Source organism: Centruroides sculpturatus, unplaced genomic scaffold (assembly GCF_000671375.1).
Source record: "Centruroides sculpturatus isolate CEXI.00-Female unplaced genomic scaffold, Cexi_2.0 scaffold287, whole genome shotgun sequence".
NCBI classification, from domain to species: Eukaryota; Metazoa; Arthropoda; class Arachnida; order Scorpiones; family Buthidae; genus Centruroides; species Centruroides sculpturatus.
Window position 1 is genome coordinate 463,098 of NW_019384456.1, and position 16,454 is coordinate 479,551.

A 16,454-nucleotide genomic window follows, 5' to 3' on the forward strand; every position below is an offset into this window, starting at 1 on the left:
TCGCAGATGCTATAATTCTTCGACTCTCTCACTATTTTACATCGTAAAGAGGACAGAAATTGGCTCCGTTTATGAATATTATCATCTATATAGTTAAAAAAAAATTTTTTTGATGATTTAATTGATGTAAAATATTTTTTTCGTCAGTTAATGGTGCATAATTATTAAAAATTCGGGTTTTTTGTATGAAATTATACGCTTAATTTATAGATTTATTGGAAATTGATGCAAAAATTATGTCTAATTTATTGGTGTTTTTGGAAATTATAACAAAAAGTATGTCTTATTTATAGATTTTTCGGAAATTACATTAAAAAATATTTAATTTTATAAGTTTTTATATGTTATTTTTTACTATTTTCAATAAAAAAATATATTATTAAAAATAATTTTTATAAATTTTTTAATTACAACTTGGTGTAAGCATGTGATCTGACTTTTCAAACTGAACAAAATTTGAATTTTTGACTGTAAAATGCATGTTTTTAGATGTTAAATTACGTGTTAAATAACACTAAATCAAGTTTTAGGAGACTTCTAAGAAATTTATTCCATTTTTGATGTATTTTCGACGGGAAAAATATCCATAAAAATAAATTTATATTGACAATTATGTTTTATATCTTTATCAAAAATTTATGTAAAACTTTGTTTTTTTTTTTTTTTGCTCCACAAAATTATTTTTTTGGCTGCTAAATTTACAGCAGAATTTGTGTATTTTTTGATCGTTCAATCGAGTTGTCTGTTATAAAAATCACAAAGGCAAACAAGATGACAAATCTTTCTTTTATTGCTACCACACCCTTCATTCAAAATGCATTATTTAACGTGCAGTTTAGTTAGATTTAATGCGTGTCGGTCGAAGGATACACTTTAATTATTCGTATTATTTTTTATTTTAATTTAAATAATTAAAAATTTTGCGCCCTGTTAAAAAATCTATGAAGGAACGTATACCAAATTATTCTAAATCTATTAACCAATCCGATCCAAGTCAAGAATCCTTGGAGGAATGCGTGCAAATCTGTTAACAAAGCCGCTCCAAGTCAATAATCCTTGGAGGAATACGTGCAGATTTGTTAACAAACCCATTCAAAGTTAAGAATCCTTGGAGAAATGCGTGAATCTTTGGTGAAAAGTTTATAAATCCGTTAACAATGTGCCGACGAAATGTAAATAAAATCATCCAGACAGAACTCATAGAATAAATGACCATAGGACGAAAACCCAAAGACAAAACCGCAATATACAAAGCCCATCTTGGCAAAATTTCATGTGTACAAAACCCGTGGATATAAAAACTCGCTGTACAAAGCAATGCTTAGATGAAAACTTCAGTACGGGTAGGAAAAGATTTAAGTAAAAAGCCAGTGGAATGCAATGCACAGTGATGACGATGTTTGAAATGTGTTAACATAAAATTCACCACAGAAAAATTTAAAAACCTGAAAAAGAAACAAGCTTGAATTAATAAGAATTGTTCAGAATTTATTCGAATTTTACAATAATTTATAGCGTATTCTATAACCCGCGGGTTATTTGTGTACTAAAGTCTACATAAAAGCAGCTGCAAATTATGCGTTTTAGCAATTTTTGCGGCTTAAACGCAGAAAATTACAATATTTATTTTGTAAATCTTAAATAAACGTCATTTTTATTTAAAAATCGTATGGTTGGGTTTCATGGGCTATGGCAAGGCAACAAGTGGGCAATCTGGCAATGTCTGTTTGTCAGGTGCGAACTCACGAACATTGATCGTAGGTTCCCACCTGACAAATAGTAATTGTATACATTGGCCACTGGTGGGCTCAAATTATTTTAAAAAAGACTATAAAATAAAAGCTGGTAACATTGTTGCTGCAATTTCCCTCCATCCTGTATTTGTTTTCATCCCTAACAATTGCTACCATTACCTTTAAGTCTTCAGATTGATTCGGGAGATATTAATGGGCTGAAGCTGTATCTCCCGAACCAATGATTCGATTTTCCTGAAAAATTAAAGAAAGATTTCCCCCTAAAACATAAACCTCCCTGCAAAATTTCAGAAATTTTCGACAAAAGGCACGGGAGTTATTAAGCTTCAAAGTGAGTGAAGGAAATCGTGACCCCACAAGCAAACTGACAACCGTACTGTACTGTACATACAGGAAAATCTTAAGGGGGTCATTTTTGACAGATAGCCATACTTTCTCTCTATTATATAACAGGAAAGTAAAAATTTGGGTTAATTTTTTAGAATTTCCAAAAAATTCGAATCGATTTTCGGGAAAATATAGTCCTACTTCAAAAATAAATTGAAAAATCCTAAAATTTAGAGAAGTTTAACCAAAAACTTTTGGGTTTTTTGGAAATTTATTTTTAATTAAAATTAACGATAAAAATATGAAAATAAACAGAAACAATTTTTTATAATAATAAAGCTACAAGGCTTTATAGAATACCGTCCGTTTACAGTTAAAGATGCAAAGTTTTCCTGTATTAAAATCGAATTAATTTTGATGAATTTATTAGAAATTTCATCATTGATGGTGACTTGTGGGGGATGGAGTGTATAGTAGAGAGCTATAACAATCGTATCGATCTTCATCAACTCTCTACTAAAAATAGTTATTGTCTAGCAGTTGCGGTCGCTTAATATCATAAAAGTATGGCTTCCTTTCGCTTAAGAAGTATCTTAGAAGCGAGAAAATGGCCTATAAATTCTATAAAAGGGGCATCTTCTCCACGAAATCCCATTTCTGGTCTCCTCATCCTTCATCCTTTCTCCTTCCTCATCCGTAAAAACCTTCGAGGACCTACTAAAAATTGTATTTTTTTATTATTAATTTGCACTTTTTAAAGCTTTTTTTTCAGCTTCTAGAATGATTTTTGGCCTCCTTATTTCTGGAATTTTGGGATTTGTTAGAAGAAAACTTGTGTTTTTAGAGCATTCTTCAATATTCTAAATGATACCACGTTGAAGATTTTAATTACTTCTCGGTATATTTGAATGGATTTTAGAGTAAATTAAACTTTTATTTTTAATTTTTTAAATTCTAGAAAGACTAGTTTAATGGAATTTTTTTGATTTATGGCTTGTTTGGTAGCTCTATTTTTCCCATTATTAATCTATCAGCTGTTATCTGTATGCTGTTTACGCCATCTACAGCATCGTTCTAGAGGATTTTATTTGTCTAGAATGGCTTCTATGTTATTTTGAGCATTGAATTCTACTGGACTAACCTTTCTGCTGCTCGTTTTCTCATTCTCTAAGTTCATTTACTTATTATTTATTAATTTATATTATGTTATGACGTTGAAAACGTAAATCTGAGTTTTATTTAATTGCAATTTTGTACTTTCTTCAATAAATTTTGACTTTTTAGAGTTTTTTTCTTGATTTTTTTTAATTTTAATTTATTAAATAACTTATAAATTGAATAAAAATCAGAAAAATTGATTTTCTAAGTAATTTTCTCATGTTTTAAGCTTATTTTCCACTATAAATCCTTGCAAAGTATTAAATTTTCTTAATATTTTTTTACATTATTTTATTCTAATTTCAGATCTTTTTTCTAAATTATTAAATTTAGTTTTCTTTATTTTCTTTTATGCAACTTAACGTATCATTAGGTACAGTGTTTAGACTCCTTCCTTCCTTTGTCAAAGAAACTCAATATCGATTTAATAATTCTTTATTTCACTTTTGTAATTCAAAAATTATTAAAATGTGAAGTATTTTTTATGTTTTATGCAATACTTTTTTTTCTATGTTTAAAATGGGTTAAATGGAAGAAGAAACGTGATAAATTTCTCTATCTTTATCACTTTTCAACGCCATTTTCGCCGTGTTTAATCTTTATTTATTGTGCTTTAAAATAAATTTCCTCTTTAAATGAACTCAAATTTATATTTTAATCACAAAAGAATCAAATTAACTTTTCTAAAAGTCAAAAATTTTAGCTTCAATTCCCATTCTAGTGATGAATTTCTCTTATCGTTCTCCGTTTTATCTTAAGAGAAAATTATGTTTTTATTTAAAAATAATTAATTTTAAAATACGTTTCATTTTAAAAAGTAAGAGGAAGAAGAAGAAATTTTAATTTAAGTAAAATACTTCATTCTCCATTTTCTTCTCTATCTAAAAATCTAATTTTTTTTTCCACTTTTAAGATGTAAGGAAATGAATAAAACATTATATACTAACGATTCTCATTCGATATTTCATAGTAAATTTAAATTTAACTTGGAATATATTTAATTTTCCTGTTTTACTTGAATATATTTCGTTTTAAATACTATATATGCCATAGAAATATAGTTAATAACTGTATATAACATGTAGAACTTGGGGTGAAATTTTTACCTCAAAAAGTAGTTTTTAAAATAAAAAATATGAGATAATTTATATTATTTTTAATAAAATATATTAAATTTTATATTTTTCATTTTTATCCTCAAGATAAAGTGAAAAAATATTATATTTTATGTTATATATTGGTTTAGTATCGTGTATAATGCGCACAGTTATATTACAAAAAACATGGCTTATAAATATATATTTGGCGACGTAATTCTGTATAAAACTTAATTTTTATAGACTGTCGAATTCATTTTTATGTTCTTTTAACTTTATGTAATATTAAAAATTATATTTAAAAGAATTATTACTAGAATAGCTTAGAAGTACGAGATACGAATTTCCTGTCATAAATAAGCTTCGATATTTAAAAAATTTGTGTATAAATTTCTAATTTTTAGTGTAAAATGTATTGTTTACAATGCTTTATTCTATTATTTAATTTATATATCTTATATATATATTAATAAATTATTATGTTCAAAATAACAAAGTAGTTTAGAATCGCATATAAGGCATAGATACGATACTTGTAACCTGTCTTAAACAGCTTTAACATTAATAAAATCTCTTAAAAACATAAATTTATCTTATTTTAAGTAACTTTCTATGCTTTCTATTTGTTTTTAACTTAATTTACTTATAAATTTTTAGATGTAAAACTAAATGAACGTTACTAATCGTGTATAATGCGCACACGAAAAGCGTTTAGTGTGTTTTAAACAACTTCTAACATTAAAAATAATCTTTAAAATGTTATTTTGCTTCATTTCTATTCAATTTTTATACATTTTTACTCCTATTTATTTTTGTTACTTTTATAAATTCTTAGTATTAGGTAAACGAGGATTTTTAATTGTATATATAAAGCGCGAAGATAAATTTCATCAAGTGTTAAACAGATTCTAGCATTGGATAAAGCTTTAAAAAGTGCTATTTTATCTTATTTAATCGTTTTCCACGCTAATTTTTACGTTTAAAGCTAAATAAACACTTATAATCGTCTATAACACGCAGAGACACACGTGTACACGTATAACATATGTAAACCGGACTTTAACAATAAAGGAAACCATTTTAAAATATATCATTCTACCTAAATTTTATTAAATTTACATAATATTTAATCGCTTCCTACCGTTTATTAATAAAACTTTTATATTTAAATTTAAATAAATCACCTTAATTTGTCTACGGCGCGCATAGACGAATTTTACGACCTATATGCACATTCAAAGGTAAGAAAAAGCCCTAAAATTATAAATATATATCATTTTACCTTATTTCTATTGCAGTTTTTATAATATTTTTCCGTTTTCTACACCGTTTACTTCGAAATTTTCGCATTTAAACCCGAATAAACCGCCGTGATCGTGTATAACGCGCGGATACGCATCGTATATCTGTAACACGTAATATAAAAGTTAAAATCCATCGCTCATAAATGGAGATTCTTTTTAAGGGTGGATTACGATCGTTGATATGTTTATTTTTAGTTAAAGTCGATAAGGTATAGCATTAAGTGTACTTACGGGGGATCCATAACGATCGGATTCTTGACGTGAATAGTAAAATTCCTTTTAGATCTTTCTGGAAAATCCTAGAAAGATTCCTTGATATCGACTCGACACGTGCCATAACTAATGATTTACTGCATAAAAATCCCTCCTATTGATTCCTACGATTCACCTTCCTGTGACTAATCCTAGTACCAATTGAAAATAAGAGAAAATTACAATTAAAATTATCGTTCTCCGTTTTATCTTAAGAGAAAATTATGTTTTTATTTAAAAATAATTAATTTTAAAATACGTTTCATTTTAAAAAGTAAGAGGAAGAAGAAGAAATTTTAATTTAAGTAAAATACTTCATTCTCCATTTTCTTCTCTATCTAAAAATCTAATTTTTTTTTCCACTTTTAAGATGTAAGGAAATGAATAAAACATTATATACTAACGATTCTCATTCGATATTTCATAGTAAATTTAAATTTAACTTGGAATATATTTAATTTTCCTGTTTTACTTGAATATATTTCGTTTTAAATACTATATATGCCATAGAAATATAGTTAATAACTGTATATAACATGTAGAACTTGGGGTGAAATTTTTACCTCAAAAAGTAGTTTTTAAAATAAAAAATATGAGATAATTTATATTATTTTTAATAAAATATATTAAATTTTATATTTTTCATTTTTATCCTCAAGATAAAGTGAAAAAATATTATATTTTATGTTATATATTGGTTTAGTATCGTGTATAATGCGCACAGTTATATTACAAAAAACATGGCTTATAAATATATATTTGGCGACGTAATTCTGTATAAAACTTAATTTTTATAGACTGTCGAATTCATTTTTATGTTCTTTTATTTTTANTAGAAAATAAGAATTTTTTAAGATAATATAGTACTTAAATGTAAAATATAAATACTTAAATGTGCATATTTTTATTTTATTACTCTGTTTATACTTTCAATTTTTCTTACGTTCAAGGTTATATGAATTACAAAAATAAAAATTCCGAAAAAAAAACTTAGATAGAACCGTGAACTTTATAAATAATTTTTTCTTTTACAAATTAAATTGTATTTCTGCATATAAAATTCTATTTTAAAAATTATATTTATTATTTTGTTTATTTAATAAATAGATTTTTAAATATCTAAAATTTATATTGATTTATTCAATTGTTTTATATTTTATTTATATTTATTTGGCTGCAATTTTTAAATTGCAGACCTATACATGTCTCTCTGTCCGTTCTTCGTTAATCTCGAGAACGGAGTTAGATGATAATCGAGACCAGATATAAAAGCTTGGGGGTCGGAGGCCTATATAGGAGCTTCTGGTATGGACCGGAAGTCACGTGATTTTAATTCAAAATTTTCACGAAAACAGAGTCAGATGATCGACATGACTCGATTGTTATCAGGAAAAGTATGATGTACTGTAAATACATGGGAAGGCACTAGTAAAATCCAGACCGGTTATGGTAATCTTAGGAGTCAAAGTTCTCGATTAATACGCGAACTTCCGGTTTGGACCGGAAGTGACGTAATTCTTACATTAAAAATTGCAGCCCGGCATTGTGACTATGTCACAATAATTGCAAAAATTTTAAATATAAAAAAGTAAGTTTGCTAATTTAATAATTGAATTTATTTATTTGTTTTATTTTTATATTAAACTAGCAGACCCCGCCACGCCTTGTTGTGGCTCAAAATGTATCTATTATAAATGTATAACACTTCCCCTAAATGTATAACACTTCCCAAAAATCCCTTCTTAGTATACATTCTGTTGACATACTCTATTAAAACGCAATCAAAAACGCAAAAAACCGCATCTAAAATAGTATAATAGAAGTGAAGTTCTTCACAGTAAGCCTTAATCCTGTCCCTCTCCCCCGAGGGGAATATCGAAAAATCCCTTCTTAGTGTACATTCTATTGACGTACCCTATTAAAATGCAATCAAAAATGTAAAAAACCGCATCTAAAATAGTATAAATAGAAGCAGAGTTCTTTACGGTAACCTTCCCTGTAAGGCTTACCGTAAAGAACTGTCCATCCCCCATGTTTAACGGAATAATATACAGCCTATGTCCATCGTGAAGTTCCATTCTAAATATTGGTGAAAAAATTTTTGAAATCGGATGAGTAGTTTTGGAGATTACCTGCTGCATCCAAACTTACTTACATACAAACATTGCCTCTTTATAATATTAGTATAGACTAGCTATACCCGGTTACGCGTTTCTGTGGCTTAAAATGTATCTATTATAAATGTATAACACTCCCCGCGTGGTGAGAATTTCGAAAAATTCCTTCTTAGTGTACTGTACATTCTCTTGACGTACCCTATTAAAACGCAATAAAAAACGCAAAAAAACCGCATCTAAAATAGACCATAGAAGACCATTTCTTCACGGTAAGCCTTAATTTTGTCCCTTTCCCCCGCGGGGGGAATTTCGACATCTATATAATATATAATATAAAAACACGTGCGTATTCGAATGCAACGTTGTGTCAAAATTTCAAAGCAATCGGTTAAGAACTTTCGGAGATTTAAGATTTTGAACAAACGAACATTTATGTTTTTATTTATATAGATAAAGAAATTTCCATTATTTCATAATTAGAAATTTGTTTTCTTTAAAAATTTCCCTAACGAATTCCCTAAAAATTCAGAATTTTTTTAATTGGGTATTTTTTATTTTTCAGTATTTTTCAAAATGTTTTTATCCGAAAAATGTGTCTAAAAATTTCACTTTTAATTCAATATTTTGTATATTAAAGCTATAATTAATTAAATAAAATTATCTTATTATATAAAAAGCCATTGTTAAAATAATTTTTAGACGTTATAAATTACGAAAAATTAATTCAAAATCGAATAAAATCATTTTAAGCATTGTGAAACAAATCTATAAAATTAAAAAGCTTAAAATTATAATATTATAACTATATTATAATTTTAAGCTTCTTAACTTTATAGATTTTCACAAACACTTGTATATAATTAAATCTTGTTCTATATATAAATTACTAATTTTATTTAAACAAAAAATTTCCCAAAATGTTCTAAAAAAATTCCCTAAAATATTCCTTAAAATAATAAAAAAAATTTACTAAAAAGTACAAACATTAAAAATTCCATAAAAATATTTTTTAAAAATTAAAAGTGCCGTAAAATATTTTTTAAAATAATAAAATATTCTCTAAAATAATAAAAAAAATTCCTAAAATATTCTCTAAAAACTAAAAAAACAATAAAAATTCCCTAAAAATAATCTCTAAGAAATAAAAATTCCCTAAAATATTCTCTAAAATGATAAAAACAATTTACTAAAATATCTCTAAAAACTAAAAAAAAAATAAAAATTCCCTAAAAATAATCTCTAAAAAATAAAAATTCCCTAAAAATAATCTCTAAAAAATAAAAATTCCCTAAAATATTCTCTAAAATAATAAAAACAATTTACTAAAATATTTTCTAAAAACTAAAAACACAATAAAAAGTCCCTAAAAATATTCTCTAAAAGACAATAAAAATTCTATAACACTATTCTACAAATACAGCAATAAATATTTTCAAAAAAAAAATTATTTAAAAAAAACTAATAATAATAATAAAATATATTTCATTTTTAGAAAATGTTTTTCGTGAAGATATTTTCTAAAAGTTTACAAATATCATTGTTTAAAAATTGAGAAATAAATAAATTCGATATTTTCAAATGACAAAATGATTTTTACAAGAGATTATTCTTTAATATCTCGTATGCAAATGAAGTCTGCCGCACGCGTCAAGTAAACAAATAACATTCATAAAATGGCTGGAGCTTCAATTTTACTTTATTTTTATTTATTTTTTTTTTAATTTTCTCTCTAAAAAAAACTGAATATTTCCCTTTCAAAACTTGGCAACCGTCTTTCGGGCACCATTTCCTTGTTTTTTAAAATATATATTGGGTGCCAATCTTTATATTTTGCTATACAAAAATATAATTTTGGAAATATCTAGCGTTTGGAATTGTTTCAATTATAAAAATTTTAAAAAATAAAAATAAATTTAACTTCAAATCAATTTGATTGAATTTGATCAGAAGAAATTATTAATTTTAGTAAAAATTTATGAAAATTTCATCAATTAAAATTTAAAAAATTGTAAATTTAAATGGTTAAAAGAAATTTTTGTTTGATTTTTTTTTTTCGGCTTTCTGATTTAGTTGTTTATTTTTTAATTAAGAATTTTTTAATATAAATGTTACGGGAAGTTTTCAATAATTAAAATAAGAAAATTTGGCGAATATTTCTTAGGTTTTTTCCCTATTTTCCCTAATCTTATAGAAAAAAAAATATTGTAAAAAATTCAATTATTAACAAAAAGAGAAAATTTAGGGAATTAAATAGAAAATTTTTGAAGAATTAAACATTTTATTTATTCATTTTTCGAATAATTTTCTACATTTTATTTGTTAAATTTTTTTAAATTCAGTATTTAAAATTGAATAATTATTAAAGAAATTAATAAATAAAATACAAAATAGTACAAAAAGATTGTTTTAAAAAATCTAATAATTAGATTAGATTAAGGAAAGACAGACAGACACACAGTGAGAATTTATAGGTCAACAATTTTTTTCAAATTGCAGCCCCAATGGAAATTATTATAAGAAAAAAATTAACAAGTAAAATAAGAAATTAATTCCCAAATTCCCAAAAGTTGAGTAATTAAGTGCGAAATTATTCAAGAAAATTAACATTTAAAATAGGAAATTAAAGAGGAAAAAAATTAGGAAACAAATAATAGAAAATGAGAAAAAACTAAAATAAAAAAATTAATATTATTTTATTTATTTATGACGTTTTGGTTAAGCAAATACACGCGTATACAATTAACAAAAATCGAAAATTAAATGATTATAGTATATATACTGTATTTATGTGTGCAGACACACAAACACACGTCATAAATAGGCACAACACAATACACACGCAACACCTACATACGCACACGTGTTATATAATACCGAGGCTTTAATCCTCACATTAATAACTGGAAACATTATTTAATGCACACGCGATATATCAAGTTATGACTGCATATTAATAATCTCACGCGTTATATCGAGGTTTTTGGTTGCATATTAATAAAAATATAAATTAAAAAATAAAAATCAAATGAAATCTCTATTGATAAATAGGAAAACCTGTTAACGAGAAATTCCAATACCCGTTCTCACGTATCTAACATAAAAATCCAATTAGTGTTATTGCTATACGTAATCAAATAATAACCTTAATGAATTTTATCAATATCACGAATTGTCACCTCGTTTATTGTCTTCAAATTCAACAAATTTCACTTATATTTTTCATATTTCTTCTTCGTCTGATGTAAGAACAATGTTTCTTTGTCCGTCACAATGATTTGTATTGTTTAATTCCACACGGTATTCTTGAAAGTAAACACAAAAAACTATGATTTTTTATGAATATTTTTAAAAATTCAATTGTAAATGCACTTATTTATATTTATTTTATTACTTTTAATTTTTTTTATGATTTTTCTGGCACTTTTATTTATGATTTTTTCTAAAAGTTTTCCAAAAAAGAAATTAATTAATTAATTAATGATGAAATTTTCTTAATTTTATTTAACTTTTTATACATTTTTAAAAATTAAACTTATTTAATTAATTAATTAATTTTTAAATTACTTTTTAAAACTCTTTATAAACACCGAAAAAAAATTAATTTATAAATAAAATAAAATAAATTTACTCCAAAAGGGATTTTTACATGAACTTTAATGGCATTTTACACGAATCTAATTAATTAAATTATTGTATTTTAACCAAAAATCAGTATTTAATTACTATTTACTTCAGTCATTCATTTTATTTACTTGTAATTTTTGATTTTTTTAAAGGAATTTTTAGGAAGTAGATAATCTAACAACTTTAACACGTGACATTTATCATGTCATACGTGCAATACGTCACCCCATTCAGCTCCACTTCCTTTTTCCTGATATTTTAAAATGTGTTTTTAGAAAGTCGGTACCATTTATCAAAGAAATCTTCCCTTAAAATCCATTAATATATAAAAGAAAAAAATTGGAAAATGTGTCTAGTTATGCGACAACAAAATTTGTCTTTAGTTTATTTATTTATTTATTTTGGTAATTTTAAACATAAAACTGTAGGAAAAGGAGTTTTTTTTTAGAATATTTCTATACTTTTTTCCCTAATTTTTGGAGTTTTTATGCGTTTTTTTGTGATTTTATTTGATAAAATCTACAAAAATACATTTAAGAAATTCATTTTATTAAATAAAATCATAAAAGTATAAAAAATTAATTGTAATTTTTGTATTAATTATTTTATAGAGAATTATTTTTTTTTTCAATTTAACGTCTGTATAATTTAATTTTACTGTTTCAAATTTCTGTTATTAAGGGGCGAAACAGCCTGTCTGGTTGTCTGTCTGCGTTAGTTATTAATGATAGAATGTATCTATTATCTGCTTGCCTGAAACTTGGGGGAGACATACAGGCAGCTTAAAGTTGTCTGTATGTCCGTCCATTTATAGTTGCTATTAAAAATAGAAATCGTGCGTATGTCTGTCCGTATGAGATAGGTATTAAAAATGGTATAATGTTGTTTCTGTTTAAGGAACTATTAAATGATATGTCGATCTGTCTGTCTATTTGCGGCAATTATTAAAAAATATCGATTTCTCTACTTGTTTAATGCAACCGTACGTTTGTTTGTCTGTCTGTTTAAGGTAATTATAATAATTTAATATACTTTTCTGTCCGTTTGAGCTACTATTAAAGATGAAAACATATACAGACATATACAGAGGTTATAAAATATAGTATTTGTCAGTTTGTCTGTCTGTAAAGCAATTATTGAAATCTGCCACTTTCATTTTAACTAATCAATATAAGTCATATACAATTTATCAATTAATTAGATTTCTTTCTACTTTTATTGGATTACAATTTACTTATTATAAATAAATAATATAGTAATTAATCTACAAAACACAGATTGTCATTTATTCAAATACAATTAATTTTTATGCATTTTAAAATAAAATTATATTTAAATATATTTGCATGAAAAGTCGTTTCAAAAATTAAATTTATTCAAAACACGTTGAGATAAATTTTTTTAGACGTTAAATTCTAATAAAATATTACACCGTCATTTTATATTATTAAATGTGACAATGATACGGCATTAATCTCGATTTTATAAATGTAAAACCTCCAAACAACGGCCGTTACGTTCTCTTATGGCCGTTGTTAGGAGGTTATTTAAGTATTACACCTCGCTTTACGACCGTTAGCTCTTTACCACTGGCATAAATTTTACATTACATATTATTGTATAATATTATGCGTGTAAAAATACCATTCTCGTGAATGTAAACCCCCAATTTACAATACTAAACTTGTGTAAAGTATTACGCTCGCTTTGCGACGGTTTGCAAGATCCAATTAGCGTGTATCTGCTGTATTTTCTACACACGACTTTTCTATCGTGACGTGCACGATTTTATGGCTTTACTTAACGTATCGTATCATTAACACATTATTTATATCAAATAATCGATCATCATTATCATCGTCGATCGATTTGACACGATAACGTTACATTATGTTTGTGAATTTCTCCATACAAATCGATAAAACATCATCCTTTTTTTTAATGCTTAACGTCTTCTAATTTTTAAATAATAATGTAAAAGAATAAGAAATGATTAAAATTATATAAGAAATTTCCCATGCTTGTACTCGAATTACCATGCGAAATTTCCGCTTGAATTATGTTTAATGTCTTGTAAATAGGTTAGAAAATATTATTGAAAGAAAGGTAAAACCTGTCTAAAACGGAAAATATCCGATACCGTGGGAGTTCGGTTTATACAGGTTTTACTGCCTGAAGAATGCTTTTGTACACTTTTATTTCTCGAAATTTATTAATTTATCACTTGAATTTTTTTTTTTTTGTTATTGCTTGAAATCCCTAATTTTGCTTGTAAATTATAAATTTTATTGAGTGAAATTCTATAAATTCAATGCTTAGAATAGACAAATAATAAAATACGTGTATACAGGCGAATGTTTACTGCTCGAAAACGATAATTTAGACAATATCAAGGCATTTTATTTCTAGAAAACGATTATTTACACACGAAAAATAACGTATGAAATAAATGATAACTTCCTTAAGCAGATATAATTTATAGAAATACATTTTACTATATTTAACGTTAATCATACGAGACACTTCACTTCATTAAGATAAAGAATTGCATGGCATTAGTCATCGTTCTTGCTAATCTCACTTTATTTCGTAATATTTTGAAGAATATTTATGAAATTTATATAAAGCTATCTATGGAAAATTTAATAAAATTTTCACTTAATTATTTTCAAAAATATTTCATTTAATTTTTTTAAAAATAAAACATGAAATGATGGTTTAGCTTGTGTATTTATGTACGAAAAACGCGTCATCTAATAAATATGTCTAAGTGAATTTTTAATAAATACAATTAATACAAAGTATTCCCGAGAAATTCTTAGAATGGTTAAATTTTCTTTAAAAAAATTATGTGAAATACGCTTGTTTTAAAAACTTAAAAATATATACACTAAAAGTAGTCCAAAAAATTTGGGAAACAGTGGTCCAGGTCAAACTCCAATTAAATGTCATTGTGTAACTTTCTAATAGGTGATTTAACTGTTCTTGTGCGAATATATGTGAGTACTTTTGCGTCGTCTACGTACAGTACAAGATGCTTCGAATGACTTTCTGTAATCTATGTATGCTACATATAAGTTTCTGTGTTGTCGTATGCTTTGTTACAGAATGACTGAATCTATGAGTATTTGTTCTTTGCATCCATCCCATGTGGTTCCCACGACAGCCTTTTTTGTTGGTGTGTGAGAATGTTGTGCTGTCCTATGAATTTTTTGCATCAGAAATCGTAAACGTTGTCTGTACCAGGTGTCTTCCATTTGTGTGTTCTTTATACTTCATGTTGGATGTCGTGTATGTTAATTTCAACACGCCCCATGATTGGAGTATCGTGCATGTCTTTTTCGTATTTGATCCAGCTTGCATTTCTTTGTGTGGATTGGACCAAAGAGCAGATCAATAATCTGTGAATTGGTTTTCTGTTGGCGTGCCACTACTGTGATTGTGTGGTGGGTTTGATTTGTAGACGTCAGAAGAAAAGTACCCCATTGTTTGTGAATAATTTATTTTGTTTTGGTAGCGTACAGTCTTTGCTGCTTTGCTGCTAGTGTTTGGAGTGACAATTCTTGTACGTGCGTGTTGTGTCGTCCGCATTGTCTGTGTGTTTTCATTTTCCTGAATATTTTCTGTTTAATATTATGCATTTGTGTTTCTACTCTTCTTTGCAAGGCAAGCGTGTGATTTTTCTGTCTATAATTGTAATTTAAGTCTATGGTATGTAGCTACAATAACTTCACCTGATTTTGGTTGAACGTGTTTTGATACTGTATATATATATATATTTAAGTAGTGCAGAGTTTTCTCTACTGTATTTTGAGTAACGTGATCTGTTTGGAGTCTAAATTAGCGATTGTATTAATTAAATTTGTGTTTGTATAGTTGTAATTGCTGTGTTTATGTTTCCATTAACGTGTGTACGTTTTCACAAGTGGCTGCTGTTGAGGAACTGTCTGATCAACCATTCTGTGTGTTGATATATATCTGTGTTATTTGTGGAATAAGGTTGTTGTATATAATTGTTCTTTTCTGATCAACAATCTATGTAACAGTGAAATGAAGATCACGTGGTTCTCAAGTCTACCAGAAATCGTGAGCACGTTCCAGGTATAACGACTTTATTACACTGGACATGCAAACCAATAACACTTCCCGTTTCAAATAAAAAGGACTACGCCACTGGCTCGTTTATGTGCTACATTAAAGTTTTTTTTTAGTATACAGCGCGCCATAATCTATCAATAACCACGTGATGTATCAGTGACCACGTGGTTCATCAATAACTACGTGTTCTATCAGTAATCTCGTGATTTATTAACAATAACCACCTGACGTATCAGTACCCAAATGACGTAATTATCTTACATTTAATTTTATCAAATATTAAATGATTTACTTCAGTAATTACCTTTTAATATCGATTTTTAAAAATATATATAATTACGATTATTATCGAAAATTATATTATCATAAAAATTAAAATCATTTTAATTGTAATCAATTTTAATTAATATTAACTTCTTCAATTAATTTTTAAATGTAATTTTACAGAGCCAATTTTTATGTATTTTTTTTTATGATTTTCATTATAAAAATTATACATTTTTGAACAGAAAAAAAGCAAATATTTTACAAACTTTTCGTACTTTTTAATTTGAAAAAAAAACATATAAAAATTTTACTAATTAATAAAAAAATAAGTAAAATTATCCAATAAAAATTCAATTTTTTAACTGTAATTTATGTAGTTTGATTCAAAATAATATATTTTTTTTTAATGTTTATTATTTTTGCAGTGAGAAATTCTTAATTGATAAAGGAATTTAT

At 26.0% G+C, this 16,454-nt stretch overlaps 2 protein-coding genes across 5 annotated transcripts in view; one reads left to right on the forward strand and one right to left on the reverse strand.

Annotated features, from left to right (window-relative positions):
• Nucleotides 1–16,454, reverse strand: part of LOC111620693 (ras-related and estrogen-regulated growth inhibitor-like) — a 151,223-nt gene that overhangs the window by 28,604 nt on the left and 106,165 nt on the right. For 3 of the 4 annotated variants that reach the window (XM_023362680.1, XM_023362678.1, XM_023362679.1), the window contains 2 exons: nt 11,186–11,311; nt 5,872–6,044 (listed from right to left, as the gene is read on the reverse strand). The gene's annotated coding sequence lies outside the window, so the exon portion shown is untranslated. Of the gene's footprint in view, nt 1–5,871; nt 6,045–11,151; nt 11,312–16,454 lie in introns of all 4 variants that reach the window. The other variant, XM_023362681.1, reaches the window with a different exon arrangement.
• Nucleotides 1–16,454, forward strand: part of LOC111620686 — a 132,583-nt gene that overhangs the window by 13,247 nt on the left and 102,882 nt on the right. The window lies entirely within an intron of this gene.